Here is a 24,405-nt window from a genome sequence, read left to right on the forward strand (position 1 = left end):
ATTTTGAATTGAACAAAAAATAAATTGCACGACTGGGGTCGCACGTACTTGCTCTTATGCTTAAAGTAACTATAATGTTAAAGCTATTTATTCAAGAAATTTAAAATTTGATATTTTGAAGAAATTTCATAAGTAGTATAAAAAAATTAAATCTGTTTTTATAATTAATTAAACTCCGTTTTAAATTATCTTAAAAAAAAAAAAACAAATATGCCATTTTATTTCTTGTATAAAAAGGTATTTTTAGAAAAAAATTTTTCGAAAATTGTAGGAGCCGTTTTTTAAAAAAATTAATTTTTATATATAAAATTTTTTTAACATTTTTCAAAAAAAAGTTGGTATGCCATTTTGAAGAAATAATTAATTTACACATAAGAACTAAATTTCAAAATTTTTCATTGATCAAAAATTGATTTTTCAAAAAAAAATTTTGAAATATTTTTTAAAAATCCAAAAATGCGTTTTTTTGAAAATTTTCTAAAATTTTAATATTATCTTTACTTACACACTTTTGTATAAAAATTTTCATTTAATTCGGTTTAATGTTGTACGAGATATTCAGAAACGAAAAAAACCGTTCTATGACAGGTACCGTTAATAACGGTACAAAAAATATTTTCTTTATTTAAAAAGTTGGCTCTTATGTGTAGTACTAAACACAAAAATTTTAATCAAAATCGTTAGAGCCGTTTTTGAAAAAAATTAATTTTTCTATTTCCGTTATATGGCAGGTACCGTTAGTTTTGGTCATAAAAAAAAACAATTTTCCCTCTAGGGAATCACCAAAAACTGCTAACTACCAAGTTTGAAGAAAATCACTTCACTTGTTTAGGGTGCAGCTCCAGATAGAGACAGACAGACAGACAGACAGACAGAATTGCCGGACCCACTTTTTTGGCATTCTCCATTATCGTAATGTCATGTAAAATTGTTATCTCAAGTTCGATTTTTTTTACGAATCCTAAACTTGCCCTATAGTACCTATATCGCAAGTAAAAATTGTTGCAAATAAAAAATTTTCTGAATTAAAAAAAAAATTAATGCAAATGTGTGCATTAAATATTATTTTTTTTGTAATATTATTTCTTACAATTTTGACCAATTGTAAGAAATTCGACGAATATAAAAAAAATATTAAATGCACACATTTTGAGTTATTATTTTTTTTTTTAATGCACATAATTTTGTATTTGCAATACATTTTATTTTTTTTTTATGCAAAATATTTTTAATTTCAATAAAAGTTATTTTAATGCAATATTTTTCAGTTGCAATAACATTTTTTTAATGCAAATTGTTTTCAATTGCATAATATATTTTTTTTAATGCAAACATTTTTTATTTGCAATCATTTTTTTTTTTTCTTTTTAATTTTTAATGAAAACAAATGCATTAAAAAAATGATTTTTTTACAACCCATGGTTTTTAGCACTCATCATTTAGGAATACTAGCTTAGTTATGCACCAACTGCAATTCTCGGATATGACTGCATCTAATGTTGACAGCCCCAAGGATGCATTCTAAGACCATTCTTGAGAAAACGTATGATTTTGTAAGTCGTTCTTTTTGCCAAAAAAATGGTGAAATGGTATTTCTTCAATAGTATTTGTGAACACACAATATTTTTCTGTATTTGAACTTCCCAAATCCAATATCTTATACATTTTCAATATATTTAAAATTTTCTTCACGTGAAAATATATCCAAAAACGAATATTTTATCATTTCAATATATAAAATACCACATTGAACCACATGATAAAAGAAAAATTAAAATGATACTCATATACTCCGATGGCTTATAAAGTGAAAATGGTATTATGAGCAATGTTCAAGCTTGTTATCCTTATCCTGTAACTGTCCAAGTCCATGAACACTAACAGACTTAAAAGCTCCAAAAGATAAAGTACGTATACCGTAACTCTACAAACATTAGAAAAAAGGTACATCAGGTAGCCCAGAGTCACGTAACTTAACATGAATGCTACGTGAGGTCGATGTGGCAATTTAACACCTTATCTTATTTCAAACGATGAATTTTGTCTTATGGAGAAAAAAAAATAAGATGAAAAAAAAATAAACTCTCAGAATTCTTACAATTTGAAACATTGGGGAAAGAACTTAATCCTGGCATGAAGAAAAAAATACTTTTAAAGAATTTTTTTTCTTAAAATCAAATTAACATCAATTTCGCTGAATTTCTGCTATATCGCTTCTAATTACTCCAATTATTTGGATAATTAAAAAACATGGCATCATATAAGAAGATAGCAACCCTCCTACCAACACGACAAGACCAACATATACTTGATCCTGGAAGTGAAAATATAAAATAGCTATGTAAAGAAAAGTTCACATTTATTTTATTTTTTTTTTTTTTTTTTGATAAAACAGGACTATATTATGATAATAAGAGGGAACAAGCGGGAACCATAAAAACGACTGAGATGAACCAACAACAACAGGAAAAAAAAAACTCAGCGTGATGGAGATGATTACTTCTTTTTTATGCAAATTTATTAAATTAAGTGCTGACTCAATGTGTTGTTCTAAAGAAATATGAAAATGAAAATATATATCCTCCTGATCCTGACATCATTCTATCCCTTGGGTAGACGACACGACAACATAGACCGACAAAAACACAAAATTTTAATATCGAAGGATGAGAAGAAGAAACTGTGTGTTGGCATTGGCTGTCATTAATGAAACTCTCTTTCCTGAAGGACAAACATAGAAATGGCGAATATGATGAAGTTCAATAACACTTAAAAAAGAAATAAAGGGAGAGAACATCAGAGACAAAAATAGCTACAAAAGTGGCAGTTGACATAAATAGCAACCAGCAAGGTTACTTATTCTTTGGATACATTTGAAACTAACAAATTAATTCAAATGGTAGGTATAGTTTGAAGTTAGTCTGTGTGTGGTGGTACTAAACTCATTTTTTCAAAAAAAAAAAAAAAAAAAAAAAAAATAAGAAATTATAGGAATACCCTAATAAATAAATACCTACCTTTCAAAAATCAGAAAAAATTTGGTTTAAAAAAAAAAGTAGCTTAGCTTCTGAAAACTGTCGGAGGTCATGTTTGGAACACCATTAAAAATGAAGAATTAATCGACACAAAATTTTCAAAAAAAATAACACACTGTGTAACACTCAAAATATACGCGTTTTTTTAGTGTATTTTAATAAAATTACTCACACACAAAACTGCCTTAATTGATTCCTTATCAGTGAAAACTACATATCGTCGGTGAAACCAGAAAAGTGTGTAACTCCATTTTAGCAAATTTTATAGGAAAGCAAAGAAACAAAATCGTTTTGAAGGCATTTGTATGAGTTTTCATTTTCTAATTTGCCAATAAAATAAAAACTATGAACTTTAAGGGGATTCTGGTTTCACCGACGATATGTTTCTATGTCTTCTAGTTTTTGAGAAAATTGAAAAATTATTTTATCAGATTTTTCTTTTTTCAAAATATTTTTTGTTTTTATTTGTTTTTATTTTTCAATTTTCTCAAAAACTAGAAGACATAGAAACATATATGTAGTTTTCACTGTATGATAAGGAATCAATTGAGGCAGTTGTCTGTGTGAGTAATTTTTTTTATTAAAATTCACAGTCTGGACAAAAATAGTATAAAATGAGTTTTAAAAAAATTTTTTTCGCCTATTTTTAACTTTGAAATCGATTATTTCAAAAACTTTTGGTTATAATATATTGATTTAAAAATAAAAATTAAATTTATAATTTTGCCTTTCGGAAATGGTATCATTTATTACTGTAAGTAATGCCGTTGTTTTTTAATATTTTTTTTTTATTTTGATAATTTTTTTTAGAAAACTGCACCTCCCACCTAAACGGGGCTAGATAGACCCCCCTCCCAAAGAAAAAAATGTTTGTATTGAGCTCCTCTACAAAAACCCGTTACCAAATCCCGACTCCCAAGTTATCCTACTACGTGCCGAAATAACATTTTTGTTCTATACCTAAAAGTTCGAATTTCTGTATCTGGGTTGAAATCGAAAAAAATTTTTTTCTAAGCCAATTTTAAACTGATTTTCATAAAAAATACCTCGTTTAGAATGTATTTTTAAAACAGCATGCTGTTGTGAAAATATATACTTTAATATGATGTCGAAGTTGGATAAATGACAGTTGAACTTTGACAGCTTATAAATTCTAGGTGGTTTAACCGAGTTACATGTTTTATGTATTGCTGAAAAGGTATATTTATCTCCTATTAGAAACTGTAAAAAAATTGAAAATGGGTAAAAATTTGACGAAGCTAGATTTTTTCAATGGGTGAAGGTCAAAAAAACCGTTTTTTGCCAGATTTTGGGGGGGTTAGGGACTTTTTAAATACCGTTTCGTAATCAGTGCGACTAGCTCTACAAAACGTGATAGGTCTCCGCCCGCGTATATTTTAAAACCTCATTTTTGTATCACCGTGATAATTTATTGGTCCAATTTTTTTAAATCCAGGGCCGACAGACAGAACGAAATCACAGGAATCTGGCTCTGATTTTTCTAATTTTATGACATAAGCTAACATGATGTTTAACTAAGTACAGGATAACAACAGAGTCGGTAACATTCTGTAAGGAAAAAATCCATGATGCGCGAAAAGTTGGGAATTTAAAAATTTTCAAAATACATATACATACATATGTACAGTACATTATATATTTTTTGACTCTTAAAAAATATTAAAAAACGGGCCAGTTAATACTTCTGGAATTTGGTTTTAACCTTCCAATAACAACATATTTAATATAAGTCCAAGGATTAAATACAAAAAAAAAAGAGTGTGTGTACACATGTACACGCGACTGAAGTTATACTTCTCATTCAGTATATGTAAATGAATTTCATTTGATATTTTTAATTTCTATTATAAAGTAATTAATCCACACTTAGTTTTTTTACATTTTTATCAAGTGAACAATAAATTAATTCTTTCATCCTCCTTGAGTCCATGTACTTTTCAATTTATTCTGTGAAATTAACTCATGTTGTGCGGTTCAGACCGTACGGTATATGGTTAACGAAAGTCAATGAATTGCGCATAAAATGTGCAATATGGTAATTTTTTGAGAATTGTGTGTGCTTCAGCACTAGTAGTAGCAATATGGAACTGGCAGGGTTGCTACAAAGCTCAAAAGTTAGCTGAGCTCAGTTCACAGCCCAGCTCAAATTTTGAGCTAGCTGACTTTTGAGCTATGTACCATAGCTCAGCTCATTTGAGCTGAGCTGAAAGTGAGCTGAGCTGATGGTTGAGCTGAGCTGTTGGGTAAGCTGAGCTGTCGGTGAGCTGAGCTGTTGGGTGAGCTAAGGTAAAGTGAGCTGAGCTGAGCTGTGATGGGTAAGGGGATAAATTGATTTTTATTTGGAAAGTATAATGAAATATGAAGATATTTTAAACTTTTATAAAACACCATAGCTTAAGATGTTTGGTTCTAGTGTTATTAATGGAATTATTTTAACACATGGATATTTTTATAAATAAAACAGATAATTTTTCGTGATCTTTTTTCTTGGTTTTTTTAATAGTAGGTAAATACATTTCTATTTTTTTAGTAAAATATTTCTTTTTTTATCATAAAAAAAAATTCCGGTACAATCCGGTTTTTCGACTTTTTTTAAAATTCCGAGAAAATCGCGTTTGAAAGTTAGGGTAAATTTTTTTTTCGAAAAATCCCCCAATCTTTGAACGCTCCTGGAAGCTAAACCGCTTGAGAGCAATTTTTGGGAGTGATGCCAAATGATAGCTTGTGTCATGGGCCTACGCTTTGCACATTGTCAGATTTTTAAAAAATCGCCTTCCATGTTAAACCGCCACATCATGCCTTTTTTTTCAGAATCGTGCCTATTTTTTTTTTACTTTTAAGTTCTCGCGGTTTGAGAACGCGTGGACCTACAGGGATGGGAGTTGTACCCAAATGTAGGTTAGAGTCCCCGCTACCTTTTGGCATCAATTTTTTTTTTTTTTCATTTTCTTCAAATTCCGAGATATAGGCGTTGGAAGTTGGGGGCGCTCACTTTCAGCTCAGCTCAGCTCAAATGAGCTGAGCTATGGTGTCTATCTCAAAAGTGTGCTAGCTCAAATTTGAGCTGAGCTGTGAGCTGAGCTGAAATGTGAGCTTTTTGCAACCCTGGCAACTTGCCACATGGAAATTACCACATGCAACTTGTCGCATGCAACTTCCCACATGCAACTTGCTACACGCAACTTGCCACATGCAGCTTGTCACATGCAACTTGCCACACGCAACTTGCCACATACAACTTACCGCATGCAACTTGCCACATGCAACTTGCCACATGTAACTTGCCACATGTAACTTGCAACGTGTTGTGTGTTTTATGTTTGCCGTACTGCGGCGTACTGCATTTTTAAATACTAAAGTACTGCCTACTCTAAAGGTAAAACGACAGCCCTGCTACCCAGGGTGATCGCGTCATAATCCCTTTGACATTCTTGTCAAAAAGTAAATTTTTATACTCACCCTCCCATAAGAAGTATAACTTCAAAAATCGCCTTCCATGTTAAACCGCCACATCATGCCTATTTTTTCAGAATCGTGCCTATTTTTTTTTTTACTTTTAAGTTCTCCCCGTTTGAGAACGCGTGGACCTACAGGGATGGGAGTTGTACCCAAATGTAGGTTAGAGTCCCCGCTACCTTTTGGCATCAAAAATTTTTTTTTCATTTTCTTCAAAACTCCGCGATATAGGCGTTCGAACGCTTTGATCTAGAAACAGGGGAGTGGTGCCATATGAAAGCTTATATTCTCAGCTACCCGATAGTGGTATAATCCGGTTCTTCGATTTTTTTCAAAAACCCGAGAAAATCGCCTTTGAAAGTTGGGGTAAAATTTTTTTTCGAAAAATCCCCGAATCTTTGAACGCTCCTAGAAGCTAAACCGCTTGAGAGCAATTTTTGGGAGTGATGCCAAATGATAGCTTGTGTCATGGGCCTACGCTTTGCACATTGTCAGATTTTTAAAAAATCGCCTTCCATGTTAAACCGCCACATCATGCCTTTTTTTTCAGAATCGTGCCTATTTTTTTTTTTACTTTTAAGTTCTCCCGGTTTGAGAACGCGTGGACCTACAGGGATAAGAGTTGTACCCAAATGTAGGTTAGAGTCCCCGCTACCTTTTGGCATCAAAAATTTTATTTTCATTTTCTTCAAAATTCCGCGATATAGGCGTTGGAAGTTGGGGGCGCGAAAAAACTTCAAAGCTGAACGCTTTGATCTAGAGACAGGGAAGTGGTGCCATATGAAAGCTTATATTCTCAGCTACCCAATAGTTGTATAATCTGGTTTTTCGATTTTTTTCAAAAACCCGAGAAAATCGCCTTTGAAAGTTGGGGTAAAATTTTTTTTCGAAAAATCCCCGAATCTTTGAACGCTCCTAGAAGCTAAACCGCTTGAGAGCAATTTTTGGGAGTGATGCCAAATGATAGCTTGTGTCATGGGCCTACGCTTTGCACATTGTCAGATTTTTAAAAAATCGCCTTCCATGTTAAACCGCCACATCATGCCTATTTTTTCAGAATCGTGCCTATTTTTTTTTTACTTTTAAGTTCTCCCGGTTTGAGAACGCGTGGACCTACAGGGATGGGAGTTGTACCCAAATGTAGGTTAGAGTCCCCTCTACCTTTTGGCATCAAAAAATTTTTTTTTTCATTTTCTTCAAAATTCCGAGATATAGGCGTTGGAAGTTGGGGGCGCTCACTTTCAGCTCAGCTCACTTTCAGCTCAGCTCTAATGAGCTGAGCTATGGTACCTACCTCAAAAGTGAGCTAGCTCAAATTTGAGCTGAGCTGTGAGCTGAGGTGAAATGTGAGCTTTTTGCAACCCTGGCAACTTGCCACATGGAAATTACCACATGCAACTTCCCACATGCAACTTGCCACACGCAACTTGCCACATGCAACTTACCACACGCAACTTGCCACATGCAGCCTGCCACATGCAACTTGCCACATGCAACTTGCCACACGCAACTTGCCAGATACAACTTGCCACATGCAACTTGCCACATGCAACTTGCCACATGCAAATTGCCACATACAACTTGCCACATGCAACTTGCCACATGAAACATGTAACTTGCAACGTGTTGTGTGTTTTATGTTTGCCGTACTGCGGCGTACTGCATTTTTAAATACTAAAGTACTGACTACTCTAAAGGTGAAACGACAGCCCTGCTACCCAGGGTGATCGCGTCATAATCCCTTTGACATTCTTGTCAAAAAGTAAATTTTCATACTCACCCTCCCATAAGAAGTATAACTTCAAAAAATACTTTTAGGTATAATACAAATTATTTATTTACAGGTACAGTTATTATTATTACGGTTTTCTACAACAACGCTATGAGTGTCACGTCCTTTCTAAGTAAAAAACAAAATAAAGAATAAACAGGCTTGGTAATTTTCCGGGGATGAATTCCACAAATAACGCTCTTTGGGGATTCTTAGCGAAATGCTGCATAAAACCTCATACCAACTGGTGGAAAAGCTTAGTGGTGAGTGGCTGAAGTATTACAAGCACGGGCAGCGTTGCCATCCCATTCACTCAAAATTATGCCTCACTTGAAAAAAAAATTATGCCTTTTCAAATAAATTATGCCTCAATTTAGATTTCTTAGAAATTTTTTTTAGAATTAAGAAATTTTTTTTTTCACCAATAAGAAATAATAGCATATTTGCAAGCGTTTTAGACCTTTTTATAGCAACAAAATCGTTTTTTGCATATTCTTTACTAGTAAAATTGATAAGTGTGCACAAAATTCTTTGAAAAATTAAACAGTACGAAGAGTTAAATGGTAAAAACGAATTCTGTAAATAAAATTTCGAACAACTTGTATTTAAAATATATGTAATATATTAATTTTAAGTTTTTTTTTTAATCAAAATATTCAAAAAATTATAAGAACTTTTTAAAACATAAATCAAGAGTGGAATGAAAAAATTATGCCTTTTTGTCAAAAAATAAGCCTAAATGCCTAAGCTAATAAAATTATGCCTAAAAGGCATAATTATGCCTCAGTTGGCATCGCTGAGCACGGGACAACAACTCATTCAGGTAAAAACAGAGTTCCCAAAAATAATAAAGGCATTTTGCAACAATACGAAAAAACACGAATTATTGAAAATTCGTCATCAGTTTTTTTGGCTTTGCCTCTTAAAACAAAAAAAATCGTTGTGGCATAATGTTTTACACAACCGTAATAATACTGTACTGTACAGAAAAAAACTAAATAAAATTAGTTTTTAGCATTCTAGTTAAAGAATTAGTGACAATTGAAAATTTTCATCGGTCATAATCATGTGGCCACCTAACTGTAATCATAACACTTCATAGACTTTAACAAAAACAGAAAATAGATAATTCATAAAAAAAAAATAATAATTGTATAAAAAAAAAAACAAGGAAGAAAAAAACAAATGTGGGGTTGCATTGTATTCGTGTTGTCATCAGAAGGTAAATTCTACGCAAGTAATTATTTCTGAAGAAAGACGTTATAAAACGACTCTACAAAAAAATGTTTTTTAAATTCTTTGAATAGACCAGTGCCGATGCCTTCAAAAACATTAAAAAGTACAAAAAAATCATAGTAGGATGAAACCCATTGGAAAAGGAGGGAAATATGATAAGAATGAAAGGAAAAATAAATTACGGGCGAGCCGAGTTCGGGAAGTGGGTGGGTTGAGTTTTTAATGGTAAAAAATGGTATATCTCGATTTCCGGCAAAACTACAAATCCTATAGAAAAAAGTTGTATTGCAAAGTTGTAGGTAATAAAAAGATCTACAACTTTAATATCAACAATTTTTTCACATAACCTCAAAATTTATGTGAAAAATTCAAAAAAACCGAGTTTTTGGTTTTTTATTTTTATCTTTTTCAAAAACAAAAATTTTTCTACAAAATTTGGTGAAAACTTACCTTATAATGTCTCAAATACACTGTAATTTATTTGATTTAAAATATTAATTTGTTCACCTTATTTTGACTTAATACCAAAAAAACATCCTAATTTTCAATCGAAAATTCACGTGTCAAAATATCAGCTTTTTTCAAAAAGTCGGTGAGCATTTCGTTCTTTAAAATGTCTATTTTCTGATGGTGTAAAAAAAATTTTACATTTGTATACATTTTACATGTTCTAGTAAAATTCAAAAAATGAAAAAAGCTTGAATTCGAAAAAAAATTTGTATCATTGTTTACAATTTTGGCCTATTTATTCAAGTTTACACTTTAATTACTCAAAAAACGTAAGATTAATTAATGTTACATGAAATCTTACGTTTTTTGAGTAATTAAAGTGTAAATTTGAATAAATAGGCCAAAATTGTAAACAGTGATACAAATTTTTTTTCGAATTCAAGCTTTTTTCATTTTTTGAATTTTACTAGAACATGTTCTATAGTATACTAATGTAAAATTTTTTTTACACCATCAGAAAATAGACATTTTAAAGAACGAAATGCTCACCGACTTTTTGAAAAAAGCTGATATTTTGACACGTGAATTTTCGATTGAAAATTAGGATGTTTTTTTGGTATTAAGTCAAAATAAGGTGAACAAATTAATATTTTAAATCAAATAAATTACAGTGTATTTGAGACATTATAAGGTAAGTTTTCACCAAATTTTGTAGAAAAATTTTTGTTTTTGAAAAAGATAAAAATAAAAAACCAAAAACTCGGTTTTTTTGAATTTTTCACATAAATTTTGAGGTTATGTGAAAAAATTGTTGATATTAAAGTTGTAGATCTTTTTATTACCTACAACTTTGCCATACAACTTTTTTCTATAGGATTTGTAGTTTTGCCGGAAATCGAGATATACCATTTTTTACCATTAAAAACTCAACCCACCCACTTCCCGAACTCGGCTCGCCCGTAATTTATTTTTCCTTTAAATTTCATCATATTCACCTCCTTATCCAATGAGTTTCATTCTACTATGATTTTTTTTGGTTTCAAAAATTATAGACCCTGGTCTAGAAACAGAAGAAATTATTATGGCATGCTTCGTTTGGAGTTCTAAGACGTTTAAAATGTGAAAGTACTCCTTGTAACTATTTTAAAACCAAAAGTTTTATATTATTTTTACTATAAAAACATTAAACATCTTTTAAAATACGAAGTCCTAATATTATAAAATTATTTATAAAACTTATGGGTAATTCCGTTAGAAAGTCACACCCGTTACAACAAACGCCTATAAAACATCATATAAAACCTTGTAAGAGCAAGAATAACTTACGTTAGTTAAGTTCCCTCAGTACTTTGGTATGCGTAGGATTTTTTTAAAATATGCAATTAAAATAACTACATTGTGAATATTGTTTTTACAATTTTTAAGAGGAACTTAAAATTTATACTTTTCGAATCTGTAATGAATAAATAAATAAATAAAAAAAAAAAAATAAAAATATTGTATCAGCAATTCCTATCGTTAAGTGATGAATTGATACTTAAATTTAAAAGAATTTTTTTTTTTAAATTAGATATAACAGAAAAAACACCAAAAGTTACATTAGAAGGAATATTTTCCTTTTGATGTTCAACCAAAAAATAAAAATAGAACATTTCTTTACTTTTTTTCAAGCGTTTATATCTATCAATGATCAAATCAAAATTTCTTAGATGTTTCCTGTGTGTTTTTTTTTTTTTTTTTTTTTTTGAAGTTCAAGGACTTCTATTTTGTACAAATCAAAATTGATTTATTTTTGTATCCTGGGAAGATACCAAGAAGACCACTTAGGTACAATACAGTGCAAACAGTTCTGTTCGAACATCTTTGTTTAAAAATGTTTTTTTTTTACTTGCGATATAGGTACTATATATCAAGTTATGCATTCGTACAAAAAAAAAAAGTTGAGATAACATTTTTCCATGACATTACGATGATAGACAATGCCAAAAAAGTGGGCCCCGGAAGTCCGTCTGTCCGTCTGTCTGTCAGTCTGTCCGTCTGTCAGTCTGTCAGTCTGTCTGTCTGTCTGTATAAGGAGCTAGAGCCTAAACGGATGGACCTATTGCCTTCAAACTTGTTATGTAGCAGTTTTTGGAGACTCTCCAGAGGGGTTTTTGGAATTAATTTTTTTGGACCAAAAACAACGGTACCTGCCATATAAAAATTTCGGAAAAGTTTAATTTGTCGAAAACGGCTCCAACGATTTTGTTAAAAAAATTCAAATCTTAGTTTTTAAATAAGGTCTATCTTTTGATGAAGAAAAATTTTTTGGAAAATCATTATTAACGGTACCTGCCATAGGACCGCTTTTTTCAAATCTGATTTTCTGCCAAACTGCTTATTGCATTTCAACGAAATTTTTTATACAAAAGCATTTATATAATTTTAATATAAGCCAAAAATAAAATTTTGAAAAAAATAATTTTTGGATTTTTAAAAAAATTTTCAAAATTTTTTTTTGAAAACTCAAATTTTCGAAAACGGGAGATTGAATTTTTTTGAAATTTTGTTTTAAGATGTTAATTAGTTATTTCTACAAAATGGCATACCAATTTTATTTTTAAACTTTTTTTTCAAAAAATTATTTATAAAAAATTAGTTTTTTAAAAAACGGCTCTAACGATTTTGAAAATTTTTTTTCTAAAAATGCGCCTTAATATATCAAATAAAACTGCATACTTGTTTTGTGGGGCGATTTGATTTCAGATATTATTTTATTTTTTTGAAAAATGAATTTTATTTTTTTTATATACCTACATTTCCCAAGTTTTTATATAAAAAGTCTTAAAAATTTAAGCAACTTGAACTCTAAGAGCAAGTTCGTGCGACCCAGTCGTGCATTTTATTTTTCAAGGCTCCGATCAAACAACAATTATCTTGCAATCTGCAAAAACATCCAATATTTCTTCCAGTAATTTCCCAAAAATTGTATCTATCAGAAATAATTGATCTACATTTAACTTATGGTAGCTTGAACAGTAGATACGATTTTTGTTTGTCTCTTGCCAATATAATTGAAAATAATACCATTTTCAAAATACAGCACTGTGCAGAAGAACAAGAATGGGTTAAACTTTATTTACACATCGCTATAAAATGTTCAACTGACAGACACAGACAAGAGACAAATCAAGCCAACCGTACACTTATTCCTGGTGGAAAGAAGGATATCCAGTTTTGGTCCTTCCACATTTTGCTTCCTGCCACCACACTGACTTTGGCTGTTGATTACAAGTTATTTTCTAAACACGTAAAAGAATGAAAAGCTTTCGACCTTGGATTTAGAAATGTATGAAATAAGAAAGGAATGCTGGCGTGAAAAAGCATTTTTATTTCATCCTCAAACCCATTTACCATCAACCCGATTTAGACAACAAACAAAAAAAAAAAAAATTGGAGTTATTGGAAGCGATTGTCATCACCATCACCATCACCATCACCATCACCAAAGCCCATCCACTCTTTCATAATCTTTGACATACGTATAGCAAATCAGACCTGACATTCCTCTTTTATATACTTGTTGTTTAGGTCCTTTATAGTTTTTTCCTCTGATCCTTTGTCTCTCACGCATAGTCGCACACACAATTGTACAAAAACAGAAACAAAAAATAACGTCACGCCTTGTCATTGTGCACTCACGCGTTACATTTTTTTTTCTTCTATCTTTTTTTCATCACTTGCCAAATGCATGAGTTCAAAGAAGGCGCCTTAAGCCTCTCAAGTATATTCCAGTTGAGAGGAGATGTCTTTAAAAATAATTGCCACAGACGCATTTTAGCCAATTTTTCGAGCAAGAAATTCACAAGAGCGAAAACGTGAAATGGAGCCTGTCTGTAGTTTGTATGATGAGGAAAATGAAGGTGAACTTTTTCCAAGTAACAAAATAGTATATAAGAATAAGTTCATAGCTTTATTCTGGGCTATAAAGTGTGCCTAGACAACATTATTATTTTTTGTTATAGCGCATTTAAGGACATAAGAAAAAAATAATGTCCTTGATGTTGAGCTGGCCCTTGAAATAATTTGAAATAATTGCAGTCATTGACTTTGTTTGTTTGTTTCATTTTAGCTTCTTCAAGGATAAATATTTTGTTGTTTTTTTTTTTGTGAAATTAGTGGAATTGCTTTCTTTTTATTAAAAGAAAATGTTTTTTTTTTTCAAAGGAATTTGCCAAAATATTTATGTTATTGGCTTAGCAGAGTCTTCAAAAGGAAATATTTTCAGACAGTTATATTCACCCAATACCTAGAGCTATTTATTCTTTTTCTTTCGTGGTTATAAGTTAAACTAATGGGATGCAGATCCACTGCAAATCTTTATTTTTTTGGCATGAGACATGTCACATGTCCCATGAGCCATGTCTCATCGGACATGTCTCATGGGACGTGTCTCATGAGACATTTCCGATGAGACATGTCCCATGAGACATGTAACATTGGAAATGTCTCAACGGATATGTCTCATAAGACATGTCTCATGGGACATGTCTCAGAGAACAAATGTCTCATCGGACATGTCTCATGGGACATGTCTCATGGGACAAATGTCTCATCGGACATGCCTCATGGGATATGTTTCATGGGACAAATCTCTCACCGGACTTATCTCATGGGACATCTCTCATGGGACAAATAATGTCTCATCGGACATGTCTCATGAGTCATGTCCCATGAGACATGTCCCATGAGACATTTGTCCCATGAGACATCTTTCTCATGAGACATGTCCGATGAGACATTTGTCCCATGTAACACGTCTCATGAGACATATCAGTTGAGACATTTCCGATGAGACGTGTCTCATGAGACATGTCACATGAGACAAATTCAAAGAAATAATTTCCATCTTATAAATAAAATGGTATAATCTTTTTTGCTAAAATTATTTCTATTTATTCGCGAAATCCAATAACGACTTTTTGTTTGTTGGTTAAACTTTAACTAAGGACATCTGCTAAAGTTTCTTCACATACTTTGACACTTTAACGGAGGGCAAAACTTAAGGTTATCCTGATCCACAAAAGCCATACAATATGCTGCTTCACATCTCTGTGCAAAAGCGCACTAACTTCCACAGTCTTCTTATCTGCAACGGTAAAATTGTGTAACTAGTAAGACTCGTTAACGACACACACGAAGTCTGTGTATAGACTCTTTTAAGTTACCTACTCATTCTCATTCACGTACAACAACAATAAAGAGAAAGGTTAAACTTTTTGTTGTGTGTGTGCATGATACTGCACCATAGCAGCACCACAGAGCAGGGATTTATATGAAAAATCGAAGGTACCTTTCTTTTACCATCATCACCGCACGCTGCTGCCACCCACTTGCCCTTATCCCAGGTTGAAGACCGAGAAAGTTCAGTTTTTGCCCCCCGAAAAATAAAACAAAACGATAAAGGAACTTTCAAGGATTGCAAGGGTAGGTAAGGTATATGCATTGTAACGAACAACAACGAAATGCCCGACCTGGTCGCCATTACTCCATTGTGGTAAAAAACTTTGAAAACAATGACGAAGTTGGCTGCTGCAAAAGCAATTGTGTTGGCGGCAGCGAGTGGCGGCGAGTGTGTCGGAAGGATATACATCCTTAAAACAGAGAATAGCGTTCACCCATTGAGAAAAATGTTTGTGTGCACACCTTCGACTTTTGTAATTAGTTGGAGAATTAATGGCACGTTGTCAACTTTGTTAATTGAATTTTACCGTTAATCCGGTTTTGTTGCATCACAATGGCTCTAAGAGATGTTTATGAAAATTGTGTTTTTTTTTTTTTATTTTTCGTTTTTAGTTGCTCTGGTGGACATTAGATGAGTTTTGGTAAATTAATTAGTATGTATAACTCAAAAACTTTAATTGGAATTCTATGTTTTTAGTCATCAAGGTCATACGAGAAAGTATATTTCATTGCATTTTACGTTGTTTTGTGTTTAGCTGTTTTATAACTAAAGTTAGAAATGTCACGTTTAATTGAAAAAAAAAAATGAAAACTACGGACAAAAATTTACAAATTATATTGTTTTGGGGAAACTGACAAAGTAAGGAATAACAGAATTTCGAGCAGTTTTTCATTCATCTGCAGAAACTATGTTTTGCGAACACAAAATTGTTTTAACCTAAAGATATTATAACAAATTTTTTTAGATATAAAATATTTTAGAAATTGTTGGAGCATTTTCAAAGTTTATTAGATTTAGAGTTTATTCGAAAGAACATAAAAGCAATAAAAAGGTACCAGAAAATTCATAGATACGTTTTCAAAAATTAAAAAAACAAAAAATTTCGAATTTTATTATTTTTTTTTTAAATTATTTTCTTAACTATTAAATATTATGCTTTCGTTTTTATAAAAACGTTTTCGTTTAAATCGGTTTCGTCGTTTGCAAGAAAGTGAGTTTTCAATAAAACGGTTCTATGGCACCGTTGATAACTGTTCAAAAAATATTTGTTTTTATTTTAAAAGTAGGATCTTGTTTTAAAAAAAGGAGCACTGCAAACCCTTTTTTTAGTCAAAATCGTAAGAGCAGTTTTTTTTTATTTTAGTCCTAAAAAATTTCAATTTTCTCTTTAGCGACTCAACCAAACCCTAAACTATAGGTTCTATAGTTAAGAATTACGAGACCCACTTTTTGCATTCTCTTCCATTGTTTTGAAGGTGATTGTTATCTCGAATTCGGTTTCTAGATTAGTGCAAGTAAAAATTAAGAAAATGTTACACATACACCCCAGTGACCTAGTTAATAATAAAACTAGATGAATTAAAATTAAACTTCAATTCCTCTTTTTTCTGAATACAGGTAGACCGTCCTAGAAATTTAAGTCCAAAAAATTCGATTAAAAGGCATAATTTTGAAAACCAGAGTTTTTAAGTCAGAATTTTTACCCGATTCTATTTAATTAACGAATGTGAATATTGGTTAGATTTTGTTTCACTTCAAAGTGTGGTAAATTTTTCTGATTTAACATTCATTTAATTTGAAATATGCAATCACTTAAAATGTTTAGAATCATTCTCTTCTTTATAATAAATCGATCAAACTTATCATAGCAGAGACGAAAAATAAGCACATGCACAGCAACGTGTAAATATTGTACAACCAGACCAGACACCTTTCTGGAATCTGGCTACTTCATTGAGAACAAATATCTACCAATGGTTTATACCTAATTTCCTTTAAGCTGATTACACGTGGGATAGATTAAAAATATAAAACCATTCATGTTTTCCAGATGTTTTCAAGCAACATTTCCTTCAACAAAAGTTCACAAATTTTTTTATGATTATTTTTTTTTTGTATCGAAACAACCCCACTTAGCGTAAGTAGATTCACCTCAATTCATCCCTCTGTGTTGCATAATGGACGATTGTATCACAGTGCTATAAAAACCTACATAATCGGGTCACTGAATGAATGCTGATAAAATCTCTTTGTCCTTTTTCCCTCATGTGGAATAAAATCTCAAGAAATTTCTTTCAATTGAATAAAAAAAAAAAAAAAAAAAAAAAAACAAAATAATGAAATAAATTCGAATGTATAAAGAGTATAATGTATGTTTGTATCTTTTTTGCAGAAAGAAAAATCACCATATACAAAACAATTCACATAAAATTTTATCGGCTCGATTGTTTGCATGTTGTGTGTACGCACCGCCAATTTTAAAAGATTAAAAACACTTACCCCGCTAACGTTGTTGGCATCCTTTGGCCTCGTATACTTTAGCAGCATCTCCGATAGAAATTTTATTTTCTGAAAACAGAAGTGCAAAGAAATCCAAATCAATTTTCATCATCGCCATCGTGGAGCATCTGGGCGCGCCAGTTAACTTTTTTTTTAATGGTATTTAATGTTCATATAAACATTATTCTGATTTCACTATGCTGTGATTGTGTTTTTTTTTTTTTTGGGGATTATGCTGCCATTTTGGATTTTATTTTAGACTTTATGTAGATGAAGTAGATATGTTTGAAAATGTGAAGAGTTTTTGTTAAGTCTATACCTGCAAATGGTGAACTGTTGTGGGCTATTAAATATATGTATTAATTTTATATTTATTAAAACCCTTTTAACACTTAAAACGAAACCAATCGAGTGGTTTTATTTCTTGTGCAAAGACGAGAGCTCCAATTCGTTTTTCCAATGTTGTCTATGTTTGTCCATCCAAATTTTGCATTTTTGCACCCTTCAAAAAATTTTGTATGGACTTTTTTTTTATGAAAACTCGTAGGTAAAATTAATTGCAATCCTTTCTTAACAACGACCTCATCAACAAAAATCATCGTTTGTCTACCCCCCGTTTAGGAGATATTCCAAATACCAAATTGGCACTGAAAAATTCAAAAGTCGTAAAAAAAATCCAAACATTCTAACACTCAAACTTTAGCCGTATTCTATAAAAAATAAAATGCACGACTAGGTCGCACGAACTTGCTCTTAGAGTTAAAGTTGCTTAAATTTTTAAAACTTTTTATATAAAAATTTGGAAAAAAAATAAAATTCGTTTTTTAAAAAAATAAAATAAAATCTGAAATCAAATTGCCCTTCAAAACAAGTATGCAGTTTTGATTGATGCATTTTAAGAAAAAAAAATTCAAAATCGCCGTTTTTTAAAAAAACTAATTTTTTATAAATAATTTTTTGGAAAAAAAGTTTTAAAATAAAATTGGTATGCCATTTTGTAGAAATCACTAATCAACATCTAAAAACAAAATTTCAAAAAAATTCAATGTCCCGTTTTCGAAAACTTGATTTTTCAAAAAAAAAATTTCAAAATTTTTTTAAAAATCTAAAAATTATTTTTTTGGAAATTTTATTTTTGGCTAATATTTAAATTATATAAATGCTTCTTTACAAAAAGTTTCGTTGAAATCGAATAAGTGGTTTCGGAGATAATCGGAAAAAAATGGTTCTATGGCAGGTACCGTTAATAATGATTTTCAAAAAAAATTTTTTTCATTAAAAGATAGACCTTAGTTAAAAATTAACATTTGAATTTTTAAAACAAAATCGTTGAAGCCGTTTTTGAGAAATTTTAATTTTACAAAAATCGGTATATGACAAGTACCGTTATTTTTGGTCCGAAAAAATTAATTTCAAAAATCCCTCTGGAGAGTCGCCAAATAACGCTACATACAAAGTTTGATAGAAATAAGTCCATCCGTTTAGGCTGTAGCTTCGTTTACAGACAGACAGACGGACTTCCGGGACCCACTTTTTTGGCATTCTCTACCATCGTAATGTCATGGAAAAATGTTGTCTCAACTTTTTTTTTTGTTCGAATGCATTACTTGATATATAGTACCTGTAAAAAAATCCAAACGTTTTAACACCCAAACGTTAGCAGTATTTTGTGAAAAAAAACTCTTCATAGGTACAAAATGGAGACGACATACATACATGACAGATCAAAGCAAATGTATGTATGTTTTAAATTTTTATGATTTAAGGTGTTTTTTGCGTATGAATAAGAAAACAAAATATGCAACTTTGTGTAAGGCTCAAAAAAAATCCCAATGGATGGTTTTACTATTTAGTCAGTGATTAAATTAGAGGAAACTAAGAAGGTCACTGTGGTGTATGAGTAACTTTTGTGTGTGTTACAATTTCTTAACGCAAATATTTTTATTTATATTCATATAAATGGGATGATGTCGTCTCTATTTTGTATCTATGCAATTTATAGGTCTTATTTTTTTTTTAACAGCATGCGGCTTACAATTAAGTCTAGTACGCTACTGATGCGAAACGAAATTTGTTGTCGGTCTCCACCGATTGCTTACGAAATCTCAACCGAAAAATATTCTCAAATTACAAAACATACATATAACAAAATAAAATCAAACAAACAAATCAGAAATAATGACCCTGGTAGTTGTTTGAGCGCGAAATAGAAGTGGAGATTTTCAATTTCGCTGTGTCGAACAGCGTACTGCATAACGAATTTTTCAGTGAAAATTTTGTTTTTGAATATCTCCTAAAAGTAGAGCGGATGAATGTGGATTTTTGGTTTGTATCCATTTCTTGAGGTAGACAAAAACAACAGAAGTTTGAATTTTTGAAAAAAAAAATAATTTTTGGGGATTTTAGAAAAAATTATATTTTGTATGAAAATTACTTTAAAAAATTGTTTTCTCAACATTTCCTTAACGGGGGTGGACAAATCATGATTTTTGGTATGAATCAAGAAGATTGGAGTTTAAAATTAAAAAATTTTTTTTTTTGAAAATTTGAATCTTTCATTGAAAAATTTGTTTTTTTTTCGAATATCTACTAAACGAGGAGTGGACAAACAATGATTTTTCGTATGTATGAAGAACTTGAGGTGGAAAAACGATTGCAATTGTTTTAGACTAGGTATTCCTTATTTTCAAACTTCCTATAAAAAAGAAAGAGAATATGCTCTAAATTATTTTGAAGGGTAGACAAACGAAAATTTTTGGTTGATAAACAAGGACAAGAAGTGGACAGAAAAATTGACTAGTTTGGTTCAAAAATTTTGAGGTCGCAGTTCTGCCTTCACGGAGCTAAAGACGGATTAGAATAATTTAGCATTGAAGTGGAGAATGCACAGACACACAACAACAAAAAAATGTTTTGCAAAGATTTTCTGAAATCTAGCAGTACTCGCTGAAAGAAATGGCTCCTCCGCGCCAGACACTGCCATTTGTACTGGCCTCTGGCTAGCGAATTAACAAAATCTGAGACTTGAGAGTTTGAACTTTGAACCTAAAAACTATGAGAGGTCGAAACTTTAAACTTGAAAAAAATGATGAAAAGAAGGCGAGATTGCGAGTTTAAGTGTATAATATTCCAACTAAATTTCATTTTAACCGAAAGGATTTTTGAGTTCTTAAACATGTTTCAAACAAAACGTACAAACACTTGATTTTGGACAAGAATTTTCTAAATGATCCTGAAGCATTACAAAACGTAACAAAACTTTTTTTTAGGAAAGATTTCAAAATATTCTTGTTGATTTCCTTTAAACAAAGAAAACTACATGCAAAATCCCCCCAAACAACATTCGACTACCTCTCTAATAGTATCATATGGAAATCTTCTTCTACCAGAACTCTCCAAGCAAACAAGAATTAACAGAAAAAAAAAATACAAATAAGATATTCTAGGTTTCTTTTTAAGTATAAGGACAACTGTCGCACTAAATTGAGTGGTATGTTTCGAGCGTTTTACGTTTTCTGTTCATTGCACTTAAAGACATATCCTCCCAAGGTGCAATTAACAAGCTATTACAGTATGGTGTCATACACGACTCCTAGAGGGAAATGTAATATGAGCAAATGTACGTGAGAATAGTACTCTCATCGCTTTTAAAAAGTTCCCAACAATTTCACCATATATATACATATCCTTTCACCAGTCCATGCTGCTTCAGCATACGCAACGCACCCCCTTTAACTAAAGTGTTACCTTCTAGTAGGGCTCTCGCTCCCATATACTATATTGTATACATTTGCTGAGGCATCGTATTGTGCAACCAATCCGACACAGTTGTTGAGTATACATACCCCAGTACAATGTCGACTGTAGCGAAACTTTCTTCTTCAAATCCTCACAAATGAAGTACATAAATTAGGAAGTTAGAAGAATGGCAGGATGGCAGGACTTTATACCGAGTCCCACTACTACGTGTTTTGTGTGTGCTATTAAGTAATTTCTTGAAACATGCAGATGTGTATTTTGGTTAACTTTAACTACGGCTTGGTGTGCGTTATTATTGTGCGAATGTTTGTAACCGTAAAAACATCACAGACTGCGGTGACAAATGGATAAATCTTGTGAAAGGTCAACTGGAGCAGTTGAATCACCTGGAGGGCTACACCAAGGCCTGGAATCTGATAAATTTCCCATTTATTCACATCTGCGATGCCATTTCTTTTTGAGACGGCTCGACATTGGGGTTATGTGGTTTGCGAAAGGTAAACTTTTGCCAACAAAATTATTTTACAAAGGTTGAAAAAAGAAAGTGAAATTGATTTTTATTGATAAAAATGCTGGGTTTCGTTTGTTTTTAAAGCTCTTTATTATTCTACTTTAAGGTTGAAATGGATGAACAAAGTTTTTGTACTTGCGATAGATATTATCATGTCACGTCCAGCATTCGTGAAAATTAAAAAAAAGAAGTCGAGACTTTGATCGGACATAAATTTACATTACTTTTTAAGACATAGTAAAATATGTACCTGTTTTCTGTTTATATCCATAGCCTTTACATTGAAAGTCAGACATTTTTTGAATTTGGATGAACACCTAAAAACTGTGTTTATTTAATCTGTTTCAATTGAATTTTTGTATGGTATTTGTAAGGGCTCTTGTGGTATTTTGATTTCGATTAATTTTACTATTGAATATACCTTCTAGAATGGAACTATTGAGTTCTACTGAAAAGTACATCAAAAAATTTTAGAAAAATTGGCTAAACCTTCTAATTTAATAAAAAATTTCTATTAACCATTAAACAACTATAAGATGACTCCGAGAAAAACGGCCGCAACTATTGAATCTAGCGCCACAATCGCTTTAAGGGATTGTGCATTTGAAAGGGACGTTTTGGTTAAAAAATAACCAAAAATTTAATCAAAAACTAATGATTTTGTATTCGTTCAAATATTTTTGAGCTTAAAGAGACCTTTCTTTTGATGTCTCACTTGATGGATTTGAACAACATTTTTAAAATTGTATTTTTAAAGGCAATAGGTTAAGCCTTGATTTTTCTCAAAAATCCGAAAAAAAAATAAATTTGTAATTTTTTACACAAATAGATAGGCCTGTGCGTTGTGAACTCGAATCTGTTAACCAAAACTTGTTTGGAGACTTTGATATGAAAATATCGGCTTCCGAAAAAAAAAATAATAATAATTCGATTACACATAATTCAGCAACCAGACCTTCAAGAATCTTTTGGTTTTCAGGTATGAATAGAGCTTAAAGAGACCTTTCTTTTGATGTCTCACTTGATGGATTTAAACAACATTTTTGAAATTGTATTTTTTTAAGCAAGGGATTAGCCTTGATTTTTCTCGAAAATCCGAAAAAAAATAAATTTGTAATTTTTTACACAAATAGATAGGCCTGTGCGTTGTGAACTCGAATCTGTTAACCAAAATTTGTTTGGAGACTTTGATCCGAAAATATCGGCTTCCGAATAAAATAATAATAATAATTCGATTGCACGTAATTCAGCAACCAGACCTTCAAGAATCTTTTGGTTTTCAGCTTTGAATAGTTTAAAGAGACCCTTCTTTTGATGTTTCACTTGATGGATTTGAACAACATTTTTGAAATTGTATTTTCTTAGGCAAGGGGTAAGCCTTGATTTTTTCTCGAAAATCCGAAAAAAAAAATGAATTTGTTATTTTGTTACACAAATAGATAGGCCTGTTTATTGTGAACTCGAATCTGTTAACGAAATCTTGTTTGTAGACTGATCCGAAAATATCGGCTTTCGGATGAAAAAAAAATAATAGATACCTAATAATAATATAATATTCCTTCAGGAAACTTTTTGTTTTCAGATATGAAAAGAGCTTAAGGAGACCTTTCTTTTGATATCTCAAATTTTTGAAAATTTATTTTTTTTTTTTGGCCAGGGGTACAATTTGGATTTTTTTAGAAAATCCAAAAACGATGGATTTGTAATTTTTTGCTTTAATGGATAGGCTTGTTGATCATCAACTCAAATCCTTAATTCAATAGGTGTTTCGAGGCATTAAAATATACTGATGAAATATTTGGTTGGAAATATCTCAAGAAGCAAACCTCAAAGAAACTTTAAATTTTCAGTTATGAATAGAGCTTAAAGAGACCTTTTTTGTTCTTACACTTGATCATAACTTTCCCATATATTTGCTCCATACTGGTGACCTGCCTAAGTTTAAAGGGTGTTTTTTTCAAAAGAAATTAAAAGTAAGATTTTATAACTTAAATTTTAACTTGGGGTAATGGAATTCTGTTAAACATCATTCAGAAGGTGTTTTTTAATTAGAAAATAAGCACATATTTTCATTTTTAATACCTAGATTTAATAAACTCATGTTTTTTTTTTTATTGAGTTAACCCTTTCAGACCAAGCGTTACTCTCATGTAACATATTTTTAAAAATTCGTAAAAAATATTCCATTAAATATTTTTTTAGGTTTCGATGGCTTAATTGAATGATAATAATGCCTAGTTACTGAATTATTACAAGAAGCTAGTCAAATATCATACCATTAATTTTTTTTTTTATCAAAAAGGGAAGAAGAAGTAGCATACCTACATTATAGTTCCATAAAAAATTATTTTCTCAGATCCGACTCAGTCCGACTTTTTTTGGTGGTCATATGCAGTGCATGTTACTTTCATATAACATGAGAGTAACACATTAGTTTTGCTAT

This window comes from Episyrphus balteatus, chromosome 3 (assembly GCF_945859705.1).
Source record: "Episyrphus balteatus chromosome 3, idEpiBalt1.1, whole genome shotgun sequence".
NCBI lineage: Eukaryota > Metazoa > Arthropoda > Insecta > Diptera > Syrphidae > Episyrphus > Episyrphus balteatus.